This window comes from Tachyglossus aculeatus, chromosome 14 (assembly GCF_015852505.1).
Source record: "Tachyglossus aculeatus isolate mTacAcu1 chromosome 14, mTacAcu1.pri, whole genome shotgun sequence".
In the NCBI taxonomy this organism is placed as follows: Eukaryota; Metazoa; Chordata; class Mammalia; order Monotremata; family Tachyglossidae; genus Tachyglossus; species Tachyglossus aculeatus.
Genome location: NC_052079.1, coordinates 50,780,514 through 50,800,090, shown reverse-complemented (window position 1 = coordinate 50,800,090; position 19,577 = coordinate 50,780,514). Strand labels below are relative to the sequence as shown.

General features: G+C 51.0%; 1 protein-coding gene across 1 annotated transcript in view; it reads right to left on the bottom strand.

Annotated features, from left to right (window-relative positions):
• Positions 1–19,175, bottom strand: part of MGAT3 (beta-1,4-mannosyl-glycoprotein 4-beta-N-acetylglucosaminyltransferase) — a 37,542-nt gene extending 18,367 nt beyond the window's left edge. Inside the window, exon 1 of the mRNA XM_038756559.1 lies at positions 19,105–19,175. The gene's annotated coding sequence lies outside the window, so the exon portion shown is untranslated. The remainder of the gene's footprint in view (positions 1–19,104) is intronic.
• Between the last annotated feature and the right edge of the window lie 402 nt (positions 19,176–19,577).

Here is a 19,577-nt window from a genome sequence, read left to right as displayed (position 1 = left end):
GTGAGAAAGGAGGAACAGCCTGACCTAGTGGAAAGAGACTGGGCCTGGAGGTCAAGGGACCTGGATTCTAATCCCAATTCTGCCATGTGTCTGCTGTGTGACATTGGGGAGGTCGCTTAAATTCTCTGTGCCTCAGGTACCTCATCTGTAAAATGGAAATGAAGACTGTGTGCCCTATCTGCATAGGACTGTGTCCAACCTGATTATCTTGTATTTACCCCAATGCTTAATACAGTGCCTGGCACTTTGTAAGTGCTTACCGAATACCATTAAAGTAAATAACCAAGTAGTCTTGGCTACTCTGGCCCTGCTGCCCCACCCTCCATCAGCCTGCAACCTTGTTTCAGCCGCTACTTCGTGCTGGATGGTCGTGCTTACCCCATCCTCCTCCTCACCCTCACCTGCCGCCCCCATCCCAAGGATGAGCCCACTGTTGGGTAGGGACTGTCTCCATATGTTGCCAATTTGTACTTCCCAAGCGCTTAGTACAGTGCTCTGCACATAGTAAGCGCTCAATAAATACGATTGATGATGATGATGATGACCACCCTAAAAGGCTCCCGGGAGGCCAGGCGACCCACCCGGCAGCTTCACGCTAAGCACGTGCACGGTATTCACGGTGAAAACGGCCCCCCTCTCTCCCAGGGTCCCCGCCGCGCTCATCTCCGGCCCCCACACCCACCATTCCCCACAGAAAGCCCCCGGCCCCTCACAACCGGCCGCGTGGAGCCCTGGCCGAGTCGCACGGACCCCACTTCTTCCCATCATTCCCGTCCACTTCTTGTGACCCCCATTCTGTAGGTGGGGGTCCGGGGCCTCCCCCTGAGACCCAGGGATGGCTGGTGGAGGAAATGAGGAGCCGGAGCCTCGGCTGCTCTCCCCGGGGTCGTGACCGCTGGGAAATTATAAATGAAGATGAGAGAGAGGCCGCCAGTCCGGCCAGGGGTTGGCCGGTGACGGGGAGGGAAAGATGGATCCTCCCCAGGGCAGAGGCAGGAGTGAGGATCTGAGGGTCTGACCCACCAGGCAATGGACACAGACTAAGTGCGGGGGTGTGGGGCAGCGAGGAGGGGGGATAGGATGTGTGCAAAGCTTTGTTTGGAGACCTCAATGGCTCAATTGAAAGAATTTTTCCATTTCCCCAGCCCTTGGGGCACTGCTTGACCACAGATGGCATTCTCTTGGGGGGCAGAGAGGGGGGAAGGGCCCCCTAGTCACACCCAAACCGGGGCAGCCTGGATTGTTCCCAGCCAGGCCAGGGGTTCCTTGGGGAGCCCCCGACCAGCCTCGGAGGATCCGGCCCCCAGGGACTGCCGGGGCCAGTCACTGTGGAGGGGGCAGGGGAGTGGTCCCGGGACGGGAAGCACAGGCCCTGGACCCTGCCCTCCTAGGCCTAGGGGGCCACGGGGGCCGGTTTGGATCCGGACGGGGGGAGCCGATACCCCCCAGGACTCCCCCCGACCCAGGGCCACCCTCGGTACCAGCCTTTCTCCGCTCCTCCTCCCGCTGCCCGTCCTGGGCACCGGCCACCGGCTCCAACCCGGTACAAAGGGCTCGTTGAGAGCAGGCCACTCCATCTCCGAGCGGGCCAGCTCGGGGGAAGATAGGCCCTGGCCTCGCCACCAACCTCCCCCCCATCACCCAGATCTCGCCACTTCTGTCGGCTCGGTCCGGTGGTCTCAGGGGGGCATTGGGGACCAGAAGAAGCTGAAAATTGCCATCATAGGGGGGAAGAGGGAAGGGAGAGGGAGACAGAGAGAGAGAGAGTGTGAGAGCCTTCTCGGGGGCGGGAAAGCCACGCGGAGAATCCTGCTCTGCCACCCACATAATCCCCGGGCCGGAGGAGGAGCAGGGGGGCAACGGAGATGCCGAGAGGCAGACAAAGGAAAGAGAGGTGGAGATTGCAAGTGAGGCTCACTGCTAGCCATTTTGCTCCCCTGCCCTCCCACCCCCCTGATGGCGAGGCAAATGCCCATACGGCAGGCCAACGTCCAGGCACAGGCAGGGAGAGCCCCTAGAAGGGCAAGGCTCCCCGCATGTGTGGTCTTCCTTGCACGGCTGACAACTAACACCCAGTGTCACCCCTCCCCGCACCCTAGTCGACCAGCTGTTCCAGAAGCCAGCTCCTATATTTATTCACTCAATCGTATTTATTGAGCGCTTACTGTGTGCAGAGCACTGTACTAAGTGCTTGGGAAGGACAAAGACCCTACTGAGCGCTCACCTCCTCCAGGAGGCCTTCCCAGACTGAGCCCCCTCCTCCCCCTCTCCATCCCCCCCCCCCCCACCCGCCTTACCTCCTTCCCTTCTTTTAGACCGTGAGCCCACTTTTTAGACTGTGAGCCCACTGTTGGGTAGGGACTGTCTCTATATGTTGCCAACTTGTACTTCCCAAGCGCTTAGTACAGTGCTCTGCACACAGTAAGCGCTCCATAAATACAATTGATTGATTGATTGATTCCCCACAGCACCTGTATATAGTATGCCTGTTTGTTTGATCTTTAGTCGTTACCATCCTGAGCCCCTTCCTTCCTCTCCCCCTCGTCCCCCTCTCCATCCCCCCATCTTACCTCCTTCCCTACCCCACAGCACCTGTATATATGTATATATGTTTGTACATATTTATTACTCTATTTATTTATTTATTTTACTTGTACATATCTATTCTATTTATTTTATTTTGTTAGTATGTTTGGTTTTGTTCTCTGTCTCCCCCTTTTAGACTGTGAGCCCACTGTTGGGTAGGGACTGTCTCTATATGTTGCCAACTTGTACTTCCCAAGCGCTTAGTACAGTGCTCGGCACACAGTAAGCGCTCAATAAATACGATTGATGATGATGATATTGGTATTTGAGCGCTTCCTTTCGTCCAAGCGCTGTGCTGAGCGGTGGGGTCCATACAGCAGCCAAGATGAGACATTTTCCCTGTCCCACAGTGTAAGAGGGAGGGACAATGGATATTTACTCCCCATTTTACAAACGAGGAAAATGCAGCACAGAGAAGCGACCCACCCCATGTAGTAATAATGTACGTATTTATTACTCTATTTATTTTCCTTGTACATATTTATTCTATTTATTTTATTCTGTTAATATGTTTTGTTTTGTTGTCTGTCTCCCCCTTCTAGACCGTGAGCCCGCTGATGGGTAGGGACCATCTCCATATGTTGCCAATTTGGACTTCCCAAGTGCTTAGTACAGTGCTCTGCACACAGTAAGCGCTCAATAAATACGATTGAGTGAATGAATGAATATGTATGTTTGTACGGATTTATTACTCTATTTATTTATTTATTTTACTTGTACATATTTATTCTATTTATTTTATTCTGTTAATACGTTTTGTTTTGTTCTCTGTCTCCCCCTTCTAGACTGTGAGCCCACTTGTTGGGTAGGGACTGTCTCTAGATGTTGCCAACTTGTACTTCCCAAGCGCTTAGTACAGTGCCCTGCACACAGTAAGCGCTCAATAAATACGATTGAATGAATGAATGAATACAAATCGGCAACATAGAGAGATGGTCCTTACCCAACGACCCTTTCCCTGGCACCAAAACCAAGGAGCAGAAGGTTGGCGCCTGGCTTTTAATCAGTCAATCAATCAATCGTATTTATTGAACGCTTACTGTGTGCAGGGCACTGTACTAAGCGCTTGGGAAGTACAAGTTGGCGACATATAGAGACAGTCCCTACCCAACAGTGGGCTCACAGTCTAGAAGCTCACAGTCTAGAGCTTCTAGAGCTTCTATGAGGAGCAGTGTGGCCTAGAGGAAACAGCACGGGCTTGGGGGTCAGAGGATCTGGGTTCTAATTCCAGCTCTGCCACTTGTCTGCTGTGTGATCTTGGGGCAATCATTTCACTCTTTTAGGTCTCAGTTACCTCATCTGTAAAATGGGGATTAAGACTGTGAGCCCTATGTGGGACAGGGACTGTGTCCAACTCGATTCCCTTGTATCTACCCCAGTGCTGGGAACAGTGCTTGGCACACAGTGTTTAACAAATACCACAATTATTATCATCACTATTAACAATAATGATGGTGATAATAATTCACTCATTAAATTCATTCGATCATATTTATTTATTTTTAATGGCATTTATTAAGCGCTTACTATGTGCAAAGCACTGTTTTAAGTGCTGGAGAGGTTGCAAGGTGATCAGGTTGTCCCACAGGGGGCTCACAGTCTTAATCCCCATTTTCCAGATGAGGGAACTGAGGCACAGAGAAGTGAAGTCACTTGCCCAAAGTCACACAGCTGACAATTGGCAGAGCCAGGATTCGACCCCATGACCTCTGACTCCAAAGCCCGGGCTCTTTCCACTGAGCCACGCTTACTGTGTGCAGAGCACTGTACTAAACGCTTAGAAAGTACAATTCAGCAACAGATAGAGACAATCCCTACCCAACAACGGGATCACAGTCTAGAAGGGATAGTAATAATCCTGGCCCTGCCAGGGCCTTCCAATCAATCAATCGTATTTATTGACCACCTACTGTGTGCAGAGCATTGTACTAAGCGCTTGGGAGAGTACAATATATCAGACCTGGTAGACACATTCCCTGCCCACAACAAGCTTACAGTCAAGAGTTGAGAAGCAGCATGGCCTAGTGGATGGTCCACAGGCCGGGAGTCATTAGGACCTGGGTTCTAATCCCGACTCTGACGTTTGTCTGCTGTGGGACCATGGGCAAATCACTTCACTTCTCTGTGCCTTAGTTATCTCATCTGAAGAATGGGCTTTAGGACCGTGAGACCCACGCGGGACACGGACTGTGTCATTCATTCATTCAATTTATTCAATCGTATTTATTGAGCACTTACTGTGTGCAGAGCACTGTACTAAGCACTTGGGAAGTACAAGTTGGCAACATATAGAGATGGTCCCTACCCGTCCAATCTGATCAACTTGTAATCCACCCCAGCACTTAGCACAGGGTCTGGCACATAATAGTAATAATAATAATAATAATAATAATAATAATAATAATACTGGTATTTGTTAAGTGCTTACTACGTGCAAAGCACCGTTCAAAGCGCTGGGAGATACAATAATAATAATAATAATAATAATGGCATTTATTAAGCGCTTACTATGCGCATAGCACCGTTCTAAGCACTGGGGGATACAATAATAATAATAATAATAATAATAATAATAATGGCATTTATTAAGCGCTTACTATGTGCAAAGCACTGTTCTAAGCGCTGGGGAGGTTACAAGGTGATCAGGTTGTCCCACGGGGGGTTCACAGTCTTAATCCCCATTTTTTTTACAGATGAGGTAACTGAGGCACAGAGAAATTAAGTGCAAGCCCAAGGTCACACAGCTGACAGGAGGTGGAGCCGGGATTCAAACCCATGACCTCTGGCTCCCAAGCCCACGCTTTTTCCACTGAGCCATGCAGCAAATACCATTAAATAAAAACCAAAAACAAAGCGAAAAAACTTCGGGGCTGGGACACTGGAGAGGCGAGGCTGGTCCTGGCCAACTCCACGGTCCAACCCGGAGACCAGAAGGCTGCAGTTTGCTGTGGGAGCCCTATCTGCTGAGCAAAACCAGCTGGGCCATTCATTCACTCAATCATATATGTTTGTATGTATTTATTACTCGATTTCTTTATTTTATTTGTACATATTTATTCTATTTATTTTATTTTGTTAATACGTTTTGTTTTGTTCTCTGTCTCCCCCTTCTAGACTGTGAGCCCGCTGTTGGGTAGGGACCGTCCCTATATGTTGCCAACTTGTACTTCCCAAGCGCTCTGCACACAGTAAGCGCTCAATAAATACGATTGAATAAATGAATGAATGAATTTACTCAGCGCTTACTGTCTGCGGAGCACGGTACTAAGTGCTTGGGAGAGTACACTACAACAACAATAAAAACACACATTCCCTACCCAATATGAGATCCCAGTCTAGAGGGGGAGACGCAAATTCTATATACAAATAAATAACTCTGAGCACGCAAACTGCTATCGGGCCAGAGGAAGTTAGGGGCAAGGAGAAAGGGTCTCTGCTCCTCTCCTCTTGCCTCTCAATCAATCAATCAATCAATCAATCAATCAATCGTATTTATTGAGCGCTTACTGTGTGCAGAGCACTGTACTAAGCGCTTGGGAAGTATAAGTTGGCAACATATAGAGATGGTCCCTACCCAACGGTGGGCTCACAGTCTAGAAGGGGGAGACAGACAACAAGCGTCCTTGGATCATAATACTAATAATGCCAATTGGTGCTAATAATGATAATGGTAACCCCTCCTCCCACTCCCTCTCAGTATTCATTCATTCATTCAATCGTATTCATTGAGCTCTTACTGTGTGCAGAGCACTGTACTAAGCACTTGGGAAGCACAAGTTGGCAACATATAGAGACGGTCCCTACCCAACAGTGGGCTCGCAGTCTAGAAGAGTGGGCTCACAGTCTAGAAGACTCAGTACTCAGTACTTACGTGCATAACTGTAATTTATTTATTTATATTAATGTCTGTCTCCCCCCAGCTCTAGACTGTAAGCTCATTCGTTCATTCATTCAATCGTATTTATTGAGCGCTTACTGTGCGCAGAGCACTGTACTTAGCGCTTGGGAAGTACAAGTCGGCAACACAGAGAGACGGTCCCTCCCCAACAACGGGCTCACAGTCTAGAAGGGGGAGACAGACAACAAAACAAAACCTGTGGACAGGTGTCAAGTCATCAGAATAAATAGAAACAAAGCGAGATGCACATCATTAACAAAATAACCTTGTGGGCAGGTAATGTGTCTGTTTCTTGTGGGATTGTCCTCTCCCGAGCGCTTAGCACAGTGCTCTGCACACAGTAAGCGCTCAATAAATACAAATGACTGGCTGACTGGGTATTTGTTAAGCACTTACTGGGTGGTATTTGTTAAGGGCTTACTCTATGCTAAGTACTTTCGAAGCGCTTAGGACACTGTGAGCGCTCAATAAATACGATCGAATGAATGAATACTGAGCAGAGCACTGGGATAGATACAATATAATTCATTCATTCAATCGTATTTATTGAGCGCTTACTGTGTGCGGAGCACTGTACTAAGCGCTTGGGAAGTACAAGTTGGCAACGTATAGAGACGGTCCCTACCCAACAGTGGGCTCACAGTCTAGACGGGGGAGACAGAGAACAAAACAAAACATGTGAACAAAATAAAATAAATAGAACATGTACAAGTAAAATAAATAGAGTAATAAATATGTACAAACATATATACAGGTGCTGTGGGGAAGAAAAGGAGCCCGGACAGGCCCACGGATGGGTTCTTTGTGTCGTTTATCTTTTTTAAATGGCATTTATTAAGCACTTACTTTGTGCCAAGCACTCCTCTAAGCGCTGGGGGAGACACAAGGTCATCAGGTTGTCCCACGTAGGGCAATCAGATCGGACACAGTCCCTGACCCATTTGGGGCTCTCACGGTCTAAGTGGGAGGGAACAAGGTATCTTATATCTATTTTGTTAGTATGTTTGGTTTTGTTCTCTGTCTCCCCCTTTTAGCCTGTGAGCCCCCTGTTGGGTAGGGACTGTCTCTATATGTTGCCAATTTGTACTTCCCAAGTGCTTAGTACAGTGCTCTGCACATAGTATGCGCTCAATAAATACGATTGATGATGATGATGATCTCCATTTTTACAGATGAGGAAATGCCAGCACAGAGAAGTAAAGTGACTTGCACAAGGTCATAGAGCAAAGAAGTGGCTGTGCCAGGATTAGAACCCAGGCCTTCTGACTCCCACGTCCTTCTGCTTCCCAGTACCGGACCCGAAATCCTGGAAACCCCCAGCCCTGATTGGTGGTTGAGGGAGAGGAGGGAAACGGCTGACTGACTCAGAATGGAGAACTAAAACTTCAGGTACCGGGTCACGGCAAACTCTGAATGGGAAAAAAAACCCACTTTTTAGATTCAAGAGCCCCTACACTTATTTAAAGCAAACAAGGAATCAGGTTGGCCTCATCCTCCCTACGGGACTGGGAAGTCCCAATAGTATTCCAGGCCCTCTGGTTGGAAAGTCCTTAGGGGCTGAAGGGGCTCTCCTCTCCGGGCCCCATCAGAGTCAAGACCAGAGCCGGGCTGTGAGGAGCTGAAGCGGTGTGGCCTAATGGGTAGAGCTCGGGCTCAGGAGTCAGAAAGACCTGTATTCTAATTATAATAATAATAGTAATTATAATTATAATAATAATGATAGCATTTATTAAGCACATACTATGTGCAAAGCACTGTTCTAAGCACTGGGGAGGTTACAAGGTGATCAGGTTGTCCCACGGGGGGCTCACAGTCTTCATCCCCATTTTACAGATGAGGTCACTGAGGCACAGAGAATAATAATAATGATAGCATTTGTTAAGCGCTTACTATGTGCCAAGCACTGTTCTAAGCGCGGGGGAGGTTACAAGGTGATCAGGTTGTCCCACGGGGGGCTCACAGTCTTCATCCCCATTTTACAGATGAGGTCACTGAGGCACAGAGAATAATAATAATAATAATGATAGCATTTGTTAAGTGCTTACTATGTGCAAAGCACTGTTCTAAGCGCAGGGGAGGTTACAAGGTGATCAGGTTGTCCCACGGGGGGCTCACAGTCTTCACCCCCATTTTACAGATGAGGTCACTGAGGCATAGAGAATAATAATAATGATAGCATTTGTTAAGCGCTTACTATGTGCAAAGCACTGTTCTAAGTGCGGGGGAGGTTACAAGGTGATCAGGTTGTCCCACGGGGGGCTCACAGTCTTCATCCCCATTTTACATATGAGGTCACTGAGGCACAGAGAATAATAATAATAACAATGATAGCATTTGTTAAGCGCTTACTATGTGCAATGCACTGTTCTAAGCGCGGGGGAGTTTACAAGGTGATCAGATTGTCCCACAGGGGGCTCACAGTCTTCATCCCCATTTTACAGATGAGGTCACTGAGGCACAGAGAATAATAATAATGATAGCATTTGTTAAGCACTTACTATGTGCAAAGCACTGTTCTAAGCACTGGGGAGGTTACAAGGTGATCAGGTTGTCCCACGGGGGGCTCACAGTCTTCATCCCCATTTTACAGATGAGGTCACTGAGGCACAGAGAATAATAATAATGATAGCATTTGTTAAGCACTTACTATGTGCAAAGCACTGTTCTAAGCACGGGGGAGGTTACAAGGTGATCAGGTTGTCCCACGGGGGGCTCACAGTCTTCATCCCCATTTTACAGATGAGGTCACTGAGGCACAGAGAATAATAATAATAATAATGATAGCATTTGTTAAGTGCTTACTATGTGCAAAGCACTGTTCTAAGCGCAGGGGAGGTTACAAGGTGATCAGGTTGTCCCACGGGGGGCTCACAGTCTTCACCCCCATTTTACAGATGAGGTCACTGAGGCACAGAGAATAATAATAATGATAGCATTTGTTAAGCGCTTACTATGTGCCAAGCACTGTTCTAAGCGCGGGGGAGGTTACAAGGTGATCAGGTTGTCCCACGGGGGGCTCACAGTCTTCATCCCCATTTTACAGATGAGGTCACTGAGGCACAGAGAATAATAATAATGATAGCATTTGTTAAGCGCTTACTATGTGCAAAGCACTGTTCTAAGCACGGGGGAGGTTACAAGGTGATCAGGTTGTCCCACGGGGGGCTCACAGTCTTCATCCCCATTTTACAGATGAGGTCACTGAGGCACAGAGAATAATAATAATAATAATGATAGCATTTGTTAAGCACTTACTATGTGCCAAGCGCTGTTCTAAGCGCTGGGGAGGATACAAGGTGATCAGGTTGTCCCACGGGGGGCTCACAGTCTTCATCCCCATTTTACAGTTGAGGGAACTAAGAGAAGTGAAGTGATTTGCCCAAAGTCACACAGCTGGCAATTGGAGGAGCTGGGATTTGAACCCATGACCTCTGACTCCCAAGCCCAGGTTCTTTCCACTGAGCCACGCTGCTTCTCTGATGGTATTTGTTAAGCGCTTACTATGTGCCAGGCACTGTATAAGTGCCGAGGTGGATACAAGCAACTTGGGTTGGACGCGGTCCCTGTCCAAGTGGAGCTCACAGTCTCAATCCCCAGTTTACAGATGAGGTAACTGAGGCCCAGAGAAGTGAAGTGACTAGCCCAAGGTCACACAGCTGATAAGTGGTAGAGCTTGGATTAGAACCCATGACCTTCTAACTCCCAGGCTTGGGCTTTATCCACTAGGACATGTCACTTGTCTGCTGTTTGACCTTGAGCAAGTTACTTCCATTCTCTTTGCCTCAGTTCCATCATTTGTAAAATGGGGATTAAGACTGTGAGCTCCATGTAGGACATGGGCTATATCTAACTTGAGTACCTTGTCTCTACCCCAGCGCTTAGTACAGTGCCAGACATATAGTAAGCGCTTAAAGAATAACATAAAAAGGGTTGGTGGGGCAGGGCTTAGGGGAAGGCTACCTCCTTTCGCTCCCTCCTCATCAAACTCGGAATTTTGTCTGGCTAAAGAGGCATCCCGGGCACTGGGGGGACATACGAAAGGAGAAACCCAGCACTTAGTACAGTGCTTGGCACACAGTAAGTGCTTAATAAATACCGCTATTATTATTATTATTAAATCAACATGGTCATTCTCCTCGAGACACAACCAAAATGGGAGACTCACAGCAAAAATCCACCCATGAAATTGTGAGGGCAAGTAGGAAGACGACGGAGGAAGGCATTCCAAGTGGGAGAAAGGGTGTGGGTTGTGGGAGCGAAGGCGGGGAATAATAATAAAAATAATCATAATGTTGGTATTTGTTAAGCGCTTACTATGTGCCGAGCACTGTTCTAAGCGCTGGGGTGGATCCAGGGTAATCAGTTTGTCCCACGTGGGGCTCACAGTCTCAATCCCCATTTTACAGGTGAGGTAACTGAGGCACCGAGAAGTGAAGTACTATATGTCACCGTACCTCGTTCTCCTCAGCGTACCTCGTTCTCGCCTGTCCCGCCATCAACCCCCGGCCCACGTCATCCCCCGGGCCTGGAATGCCCTGCTCCCTCTGCCCATCCGCCAAGCTAGCTCTCTTCCTCCCTTCAAGGCCCTGCTGAGAGCTCACCTCCTCCAGGTGCTGTGGGGAAGGGAAGGAGGTAAGATGGGGGGGATGGAGGGGGGACGAGGGGGAGAGGAAGGAAGGGGCTCAGTCTGGGAAGGCCTCCAATGACCGACCTCTGACCCCCAGGGTCACCACAGCCGACTCTCACTCACTCACTTGAATTTACTGAGCGCTAACTGTGTGCAAAGCACTGTACTAAGAATAACAGAAGCAGCGTGGCTCAGTGGAAAGAGCGCGGTCATGGGTTCAAATCCCGGCTCTGCCGATTGTCAGCTGTGTGACTTTGGGCAAGTCACTTCACTTCTCTGGGCCTCATCTGGAAAATGAAGACTGTGAGCCCCTGTGGGACAACCTGATCACCTTGTAACCTTCCCAGCGCTCAGAACACCGCTGTGCATGTAGTAAGCGCTTAATAAAAGTCATTGCTATTATTATTATTAATAAGCGCTGGGGAGACTACAGTATAACAATAAAAAGACACATTCCCTGCCCACAGAGAGCTTACAGTCCCTCTTGCATTAGGGCAGCTCCTTCAGCAGTCGTATATCTTTAGGGATCAAAATAAACTGCTCTCCTTTAGACTGTGAGCCCACTGTTGGGTAGGGACTGTCTCTATATGTTGCCAATTTGTACTTCCCAAGCGCTTAGTACAGTGCTCTGCACATAGTAAGCGCTCAATAAATACGATTGATGATGATGATGATGATGATGATGATGATGGTACGGTCACCACGGCCGACCTCTGACTCCCGGGGTCCCCGGAGGCGACCTCTGACTCCTGGGGTGCTGGGGAGGGGAAGCGCTCTAGACTGTGAGCCCGTTGTTGGGTAGGGACCGTCTCTATACGTTGCCCAGAGAAGTGAAGCGACTTACCCAAAGTCACCCAGCTGACAGTTGGCAGAGCCGGGGTTTGAACCCATGACCTCTGACTCCAAAGCTCGGGCTCTTTCCACTGAGCCACGCTGCTTCTCAGCATCCAACGGAGGACTGGATGCGGAAGAGTACTTGGTGGTGGCGGTGGGGATGAAAACAGGGTTGAGAGCCACGCAGCCATTAAGTAAGCGCTCAATAAATACGACTGAATGAATGACTCCCCACAGCACATATGTATCTATCTGTAATTGATTGTTTTATCTATTTGTATTGATGTCTGTCTCCCCCTCTAGACCGTGAGCTCGTTGTTGGGTAGGGACCGTCTCTATATGTTTCCAACTTGTACTTCCCAAGCGCTTAGTACAGTGCTCCGCACACAGTAAGCGCTCAATAAATACGACTGAATGAATGACTCCCCACAGCACATATGTATCTATCTATATCTATCTGTAATTGATTGTTTATTCTATTTGTATTGATGTCCGTCTCCCCCTCTAGACCGTGAGCTCGTTGTTGGGTAGGGACCGTCTCTATATGTTTCCAACTTGTACTTCCCAAGCGCTTAGTACAGTGCTCCGCACACAGTAAGCACTCAATAAATACGACTGAATGAATGACTCCCCACAGCACATATGTATCTATCTATATCTATCTGTAATTGATTGTTTATTCCATTTGTATTAATGTCTGTCTCCCCCTCTAGACTGTGAGCTCGTTGTTGGGTAGGGGCCGTCTCTATATGTTTCCAACTTGTACTTCCCAAGTGCTTAGTACAGTGCTCCGCACACAGTAAGCGCTCAATAAGTACGACTGAATGAATGAATGAAAGTTGCCGACTTGGTCTTCCCAAGTGCTTAGTACAGTGCTCTGCACACAGTAAGCGCTCAATAAAGCACTGCGTGGCTCAGTGGAAAGAGCCCGGGCTTTGGAGTCAGAGGTCAGGGGTTCGAATCCCGGCTCCGCCACTTGTCAGCTCTGTGACTTTGGGCAAGTCACTTCACTTCTCTGGGCCTCAGTTCCCTCACCTGTAAAATGGGGATTAAGACTGTGAGCCCCACGTGGGACAACCTGATGACCTTGTGAACTCCCCAGCGCTTAGAACAGTGCTTTGCCATAGTAAGTGCTTAATAAATGCCATCATCATCATTATTATTATTATTATTAATAATAATAATAAATGCAACTGAATGAATGAATGAACGGGGACACCATCTTGGATTCCACCACACACAGCTGGGCCCCTGACCATGTTTGCGTTTGCAGTGAGGAGGAGGGTAGAAGATACCGTTTGCCCCCCACCACCCCAACACCCGCCCCAGTCTTACTTGGACTGGGAGCCCCATGTGAAACAGGGACTGGGCCTGACCTGATTTTCTTGATTCATTCATTCAATCGTATTTATTGAGCGCTTACTGTGCGCTGAGCACTGTACTAATCGCTTGGAAAGTACAAGTTGGCAACATATAGAGATGGTCCCTACCCAACAGTGGGCTCACAGTCTAGAAGGGGGAGACAGAGAACAAAACAAAACATATTAACAAATTAAAATAAGTAGAATGAATATGTACAAATAAGATAAATAGAGTAATAAATACGTACAAACATGATTCTACCCCAGCGCTTAGTACAGTGCTTGGCACGTAGTACTTAACAAATACCACTCTTACCATCGTTACTATCACTCCTGACTTTGATCTGCTTTCCCGAAGGACTCTGGCCAAATCACCTACAACCTCTCAGTGCCTCTCCTTCCTCATCTGTAAAACGGGCACAATGATGACTGCGTCTTTCTACCCAAAGGGATGTTGGGAGGATAATTTAAGATCATCAGTGGGAAAGCGCTCTGGAAAGATGAAAGCGTGAAACAAAATTCAAGGGAGTGGGGGTGGGAACGCCGGATGGAACTCTCAAGGCTTGAAGGTCCAGAAAACTTTCTTTCCGTCACACCGACATCAAGGTCTGTCGACAACCGGGACAAATAAGCGGGGGTCTGTCCGTCTCTAGGTACGTCCCCAATCAATCAATCAATCAATCGTATTTATTGAGCGCTTACTGTGTGCAGAGCACTGTACTAAGTGCTTGGGAAGTACAAGTTGGCAACATATAGAGCTGGCAGGCAGCTCGGGATCAAAAAAGCCCTCCCCTCTAGAGGAAAAGGGGGACCCCATATTACCTTTGCATCAGCACAACCTCTCTCACGCCCTGGGCAACCCCTGCCCCCGCCAGGACTCCGAACCTCCCCTGGCCCGGAGGGTTTCCTGACCTGCTGTCCTGCACACCTCCAATATAATTCGCTGAGCTCCTACTGCGTGCAAAGCACTGCACTAAGCGTACCCTTACTCAATATCATCTCCAGAGCTCAGGAACACGCTGGATTGGGGTTCTCCTCACCCTGGGCTTCAAGGCTGTCCATCCATCCCCTCGCCCCCTCCTACCTCACCTCCCTTCTGTCCTTCTCCAGCCCAGCCCGCACCCTCCGCTCCTCCGCCGCTAATCTCCTCACCGTTAGGCCTCGTTCTCGCCTGTCCCGCCATCGACCCCCCGCCCACGTCCTCCCCTGGGCCTGGAATGCCCTGCTCCCTCTGCCCATCCGCCAAGCTAGCTCTCTTCCTCCCTTCAAGGCCCTACTGAGAGCTCACCTCCTCCAGGAGGCCTTCCCACACTGAGCCCCTTCCTTCCTCTCCCCCTCGTCCCCATCTCCATCCCCCCTGTCTTACCTCCTTCCCTTCCCCACAGCACCTGTATATATGTATATATGTTTGTGCATATTTATTACTCTATTTATTTTACTTGTACATATCTATTCTATTTATTTTATTTTGTTAGTATGTTTGATTTAGTTCTCTGTCTTCCCCTTTTAGACTGTGAGCCCACTGATGGGTAGGGACTGTCTTTATATGTTGCCAGTTTGTACTTCCCAAGCACTTAGTACAGTGCTCTGTACATGGTAAGTGCTCAATAAATACGATTGATGATGATGATGATGACTGGGGTTCACCGTCCATCCACTCCCTTCTGAGCCCCTGAAGGCCCCTGCGTCTTTGCAACCAGAGCAGGATACTCACAGGCGTCTCGGAGTAAAACGCTTTTTGCACACCGAGATGCCGGGCCGCTTCCCACCTTCTCCAGAGCCTGCCTTTCCTCTTCCCCAAGACCGTTTGGGGATATTTTTTGCACAAGGCCGGGCCTGCGGGATGGGTAAAGGTGGGGAAAGACGTCAGTATGCCCGGGAGAGGGGGGCGGTCCCCGGTGCCCCTCAATCAATCAATCAGTCAGTCAATCGTATTTATTGAGCGCTTATTGTGTGCAAAGCACTGTACTAAGCACTTGGGAAGTACAAGTTGGCAACATATAGAGACAGTCCCTACTCAACAGTGGGCTCACAGTCTCCCTCCTCGGAGGGAGAGGGCCTAGAGGAGCTGCCTCTTGTGCCTAATTGTTAAAGTGGCATCTCCTGGGGTCAATTTTCTACAACTGAGCACGCTGGCATCAACCATTTCCGAGGGTAAGTTCCTAGGCGGGAGGGATGGTTGGGGTTTACTGGCTCCGCTCAGCCCCCAGAGGAGGGATAATTCATTCATTCATTCATTCATTCATTCATTTATTCATTCAATCAATCGCATTTATTGAGCGCTTACTGTGTGCAGAGCACCGTACTAAGCGCTTGGGAAGTAAAAGTTGGCAACATATAGAGACGGTCCCTACCCAACAACGGCCTCACAGTCTAGAAGGGGGAGACAGACAAGAAAACAAAACATGTGGAAAGGTGTCATCAGAATAAATAGAAATAAAGCTAGATGCACATCATTAACAAAATAAATAGAACAGTAAATACGTACAAGTAAAATAAATAGAGCAATAAATCTGTACAAGCATATATACGGGTGCTGTGGGGAGGGGAAGGAGGTGGGACTGGGGGATGGGGAGGAGGAGAGGAAAAAGGGGGCTCAGTGTGGGAAGGCCTCCTGGAGGAGGTGAGCTCTCAGTAGGGCTTTGAAGGGAGGAAGAGAACTAGCTTGGCGGATGTGCAGAGGGAAGGAGGGCATTCCAGGCCAGGGAAAGGACGCGGGCCAGGGGTCGACAGTGGGACAGGCGAGAATGACCTCAGGGCCTGGACGTGGTGGTTATACCGGACTCTCCCAAGCGCCAAGTGCTCCACACACAGTAGGCTCTCAATAAATACATCATCATCATCATCATCAATCGTATTTATTGAGCGCTTACTATGTGCAGAGCTAAGCGCTTGGGAAGTACAAATTGGCAACATATAGAGACAGTCCCTACCCAACATTGGGCTCACAGTCTAAAAGGGGGAGACAGAGAACAAAACCAAACATACTAACAAAATAAAATAAATAGAATAGATATGTACAAGTAAAATAAATAGAGTAATAAATATGTACAAACATATATACATATATACAGGTGCTGTGGGGAAGGGAAGAAGGTAAGATGGGGGGATGGAGAGGGGGACGAGGGGGAGAGGAAGGAAGGGGCTCAGTCTGGGAAGGCCTCCTGGAGGAGGTGAGCTCTCAGCAGGGCCTTGAAGGGATACATCTGACTGACTGACTGACTGGTGGCAGCCACCTCTAGGGTTGAGAAGCAGCGTGGCTCAGTGGAAAGAGCCCGGGCTTTGGAGTCAGAGTCATGGGTTCAAACCCCGGCTCCGCCACTTGTCAGCCGTGTGACCTTGGGCCAGTCACTTAACTTCTCTGAGCCTCAATTCCCTCACTGTAAAATGGGGATTAAGACTGGGACAACCTGATCACCTTGGATCCCCCCCAGCGCTTAGAACAGTGCTTTGAACATAGTAAGTGCGTAACAAATGCCATCATCCTCATCCTCAAGTAGCAGCAAGTATCATCCTCCGGGAAGAGGACAGTTCATCCCTTCCCCGGGGTCTTATTCCTGAGGAGGGTTGGGATGGTTATGTGGGGGGTGGGTGGAAGGGGGGAAGAGACCCGTGGCTGTCTAGATGCCCTGCACACAGTAAGCGCTCAATAGATACGATTGAATGAATGAATAGATGAGGCCACGAGCAGTGATATAGCGGGTCAGACCAGAGGCCCACCGGGGTCGGACTGCCCAGGATGGTTGGAGGAGGGGAGCCCCTTCCTTCCTCTCCCCCTCGTCCCCCTCTCCATCCCCCCCATCTTACCTCCTTCCCTTCCCCACAGCACCTGTATATATGGATATATGGTTGTACATAGTTATTACTCTATTTATTTATTTTACTTGTCCATATCTATCCTGTTTATTTTATTTTGTTAGTATGTTTGGATTTGTTCTCTGTCTCCCCCTTTTAGACTGTGAGCCCACTGTTGGGTAGGGACTGTCTCTAGATGTTGCCAATTTGTACTTCCCAAGCGCTTAGTACAGTGCTCTGCACATAGTAAGCGCTCAATAAATACGATTGATGATTGATGATGATGATGGTGGCCCGCCCTCCTGGATCACATCCGTTTCCAAGATGGTTCTGGGCACCTTGCGCTCCCCTCTGGGCTCTCCCCCGTCCCCTTGTCCAGGTGGGGGGCGGTGGGGAAGGGGTCTTCCCTTCACTGGCCAGCCTTTGGATTATGAGGGCCCCCTGCCCAACCCCAGCAAGCCCCAGCCCGTGCATGCTCTCATCGGGTCCCCTACTTCATGAGCTTTTAACCCCAAACCTCGCTCTCGCGACGCCGGGAGTCATACGCACACATGCACACAAACACACAGCCTGTTACAGAACAACTATATATATATATATATATATATATATATGCATATATACGCATGTAAATGTAGATATACAACAAATGAGTCCCTGTCACTGCCCCTCACCCCACTGGCTCCAGGCCTGGGGTTCACCACTCGCTCTCTCCCGGAAAGCGGAGGAAGCAGTGAGGGGCAAGAGGATGGGGGAAGGTGTGAAGGTGTTGGGGGTCTCCAGTTTCCCCGGAGACCCTCCTCCTGTCCTCCTGTCCTCCCCCGGTCCCCTGGCCCCTCGTGGGATGCTGCAGGCTTGGCAGCCCTGCAGGTGTGGGGCCCTCGGGCCTTGCTGCTGCTGCTGCTTCACCGCCTTGCCAGGCCTGGGGGTCCCGAGGGTCCCGAGGGTCGACACCAGCCTCCCCTTCTTCCCGGTTTGGTCAGGGGTCTCCCCCAGGAACAGCCCCCCACCCCCGGGAGGGTGGTCGGAGCAGCTAATGGGGAGGAGGTTTTGGGGGGGGGGGGTTCCAGCCCCTTCCCCCCCACCCCCGCGGGAAGGGGAAAAAGGAAGAGATTGGGGTGGGGTGGGGTGGGGGTCTCCCCCGGCGGGCGGCCCCAGTGTGGCCCAGCCCTCTGTCCTCCTTTCCTGCACCCCCAGAAGAGAGATTACCCCGAGGACGTCCCTCTGCTCAGCCCCTCACCCCAAAATCTGCCGGGGGCGGAGGGGGGAGGGGAATGGACGCGGGGCTCTGGCCAGGAGAGCGGAGGGGGTGGTCAGGGGGGCCGGGGCCCGGGCAGAGGTTGGGGGGCGGGGGAGGGACGGGGGGATTCAGGGATGGAGGGAGGGAGGGATGGAGGCAGGGAGGGAAAGAGGGGGGATGGAGGGAGGGATGGATGGAGGCAGGGAGGGAAAGGGGGGGATGGAGGGAGGGATGGCGGGGGAGATGGAGGGATGGAGGGAGGGATGGAGGGAGGGATGGAGGGATGGGGGAGGGATGGACTGATGGGGGAGGGATGGAGGGATGGAGGGATGGGGGATGGAGGGAGGGATGGAGAGATGAAGGGAGGAAGGGAGGGAGAGAGGGAGGTCGGGACGGAGGGATGCAGGAGGGGATGGAGGGATGGAGGGGGGATGGAGATCTGGGGGGATGGAGGGGAGATGGGGGGATGGAGGGCTGCAGGGCTGGAGGGCTGCAGGGCAGGAGGGATGCAGGGCTGGAGGGATGCAGGGCTGGAGGTGTGTCTGGGCGGCGGCGGGGGAGGCCGGGCCCCGGCCCGTGCGCGGTGTGTGAGCGCGGGGGGGGGGGGGGTGTGAGCGCGGGTCTGTGTGTGTGTGTGTGTGTGTGTGTGTGTGTGTGCGGGGGTGTGTGTGTGTGTGTGCGTGCGGGGGGTGTGTGTGTGTGTGTGCGTGCGGGGTGTGTGTGTGTGTGTGTGCGGGGGGGGCGGTCGGTCTGGGTGACTCACCCATGTCCTTGGGCCGCGGCTGAGGCCGGTCCCGGTCCCGGTCCCGGTCCCGGTCCCGGGCGTCGGGGGTCGGGGGTCGGGGGTCGGGCCCCGGCCCGGCCGAGCCTCCCGCTGCTCCTCCTCCCGCTGCTCCTCCTCCTCCTCCTCCTCCTCCTCCCGCTGCTCCTCCTCCTCCTCCTCCTCCTCCTCCTCCTCCTCCCGCTGCTGCTCCCGCTAAGGCGGCGGCGGCGACGGCTCCTCCCGCTGCTGCTGCTGCTTCTGCAGGCGGCCGCCGCGGCCCCTCCCCCCATCCCGGGACGGACCCCGACGCCCCCCCCTCCGGAACCCTCCCTCCCTCCGCCGGGGGGCCCGGGGGTCCCGGGGGGTCCCGGGGCTCAGCCCGCCGCCGCCCCCGCCGCCGGCGGCTGGGGGGGATGGAGCGGGCAAAGGGGCCGGCAGGACCGGCGGCGACCGGCGGCGGGGGCGGCGGGAGC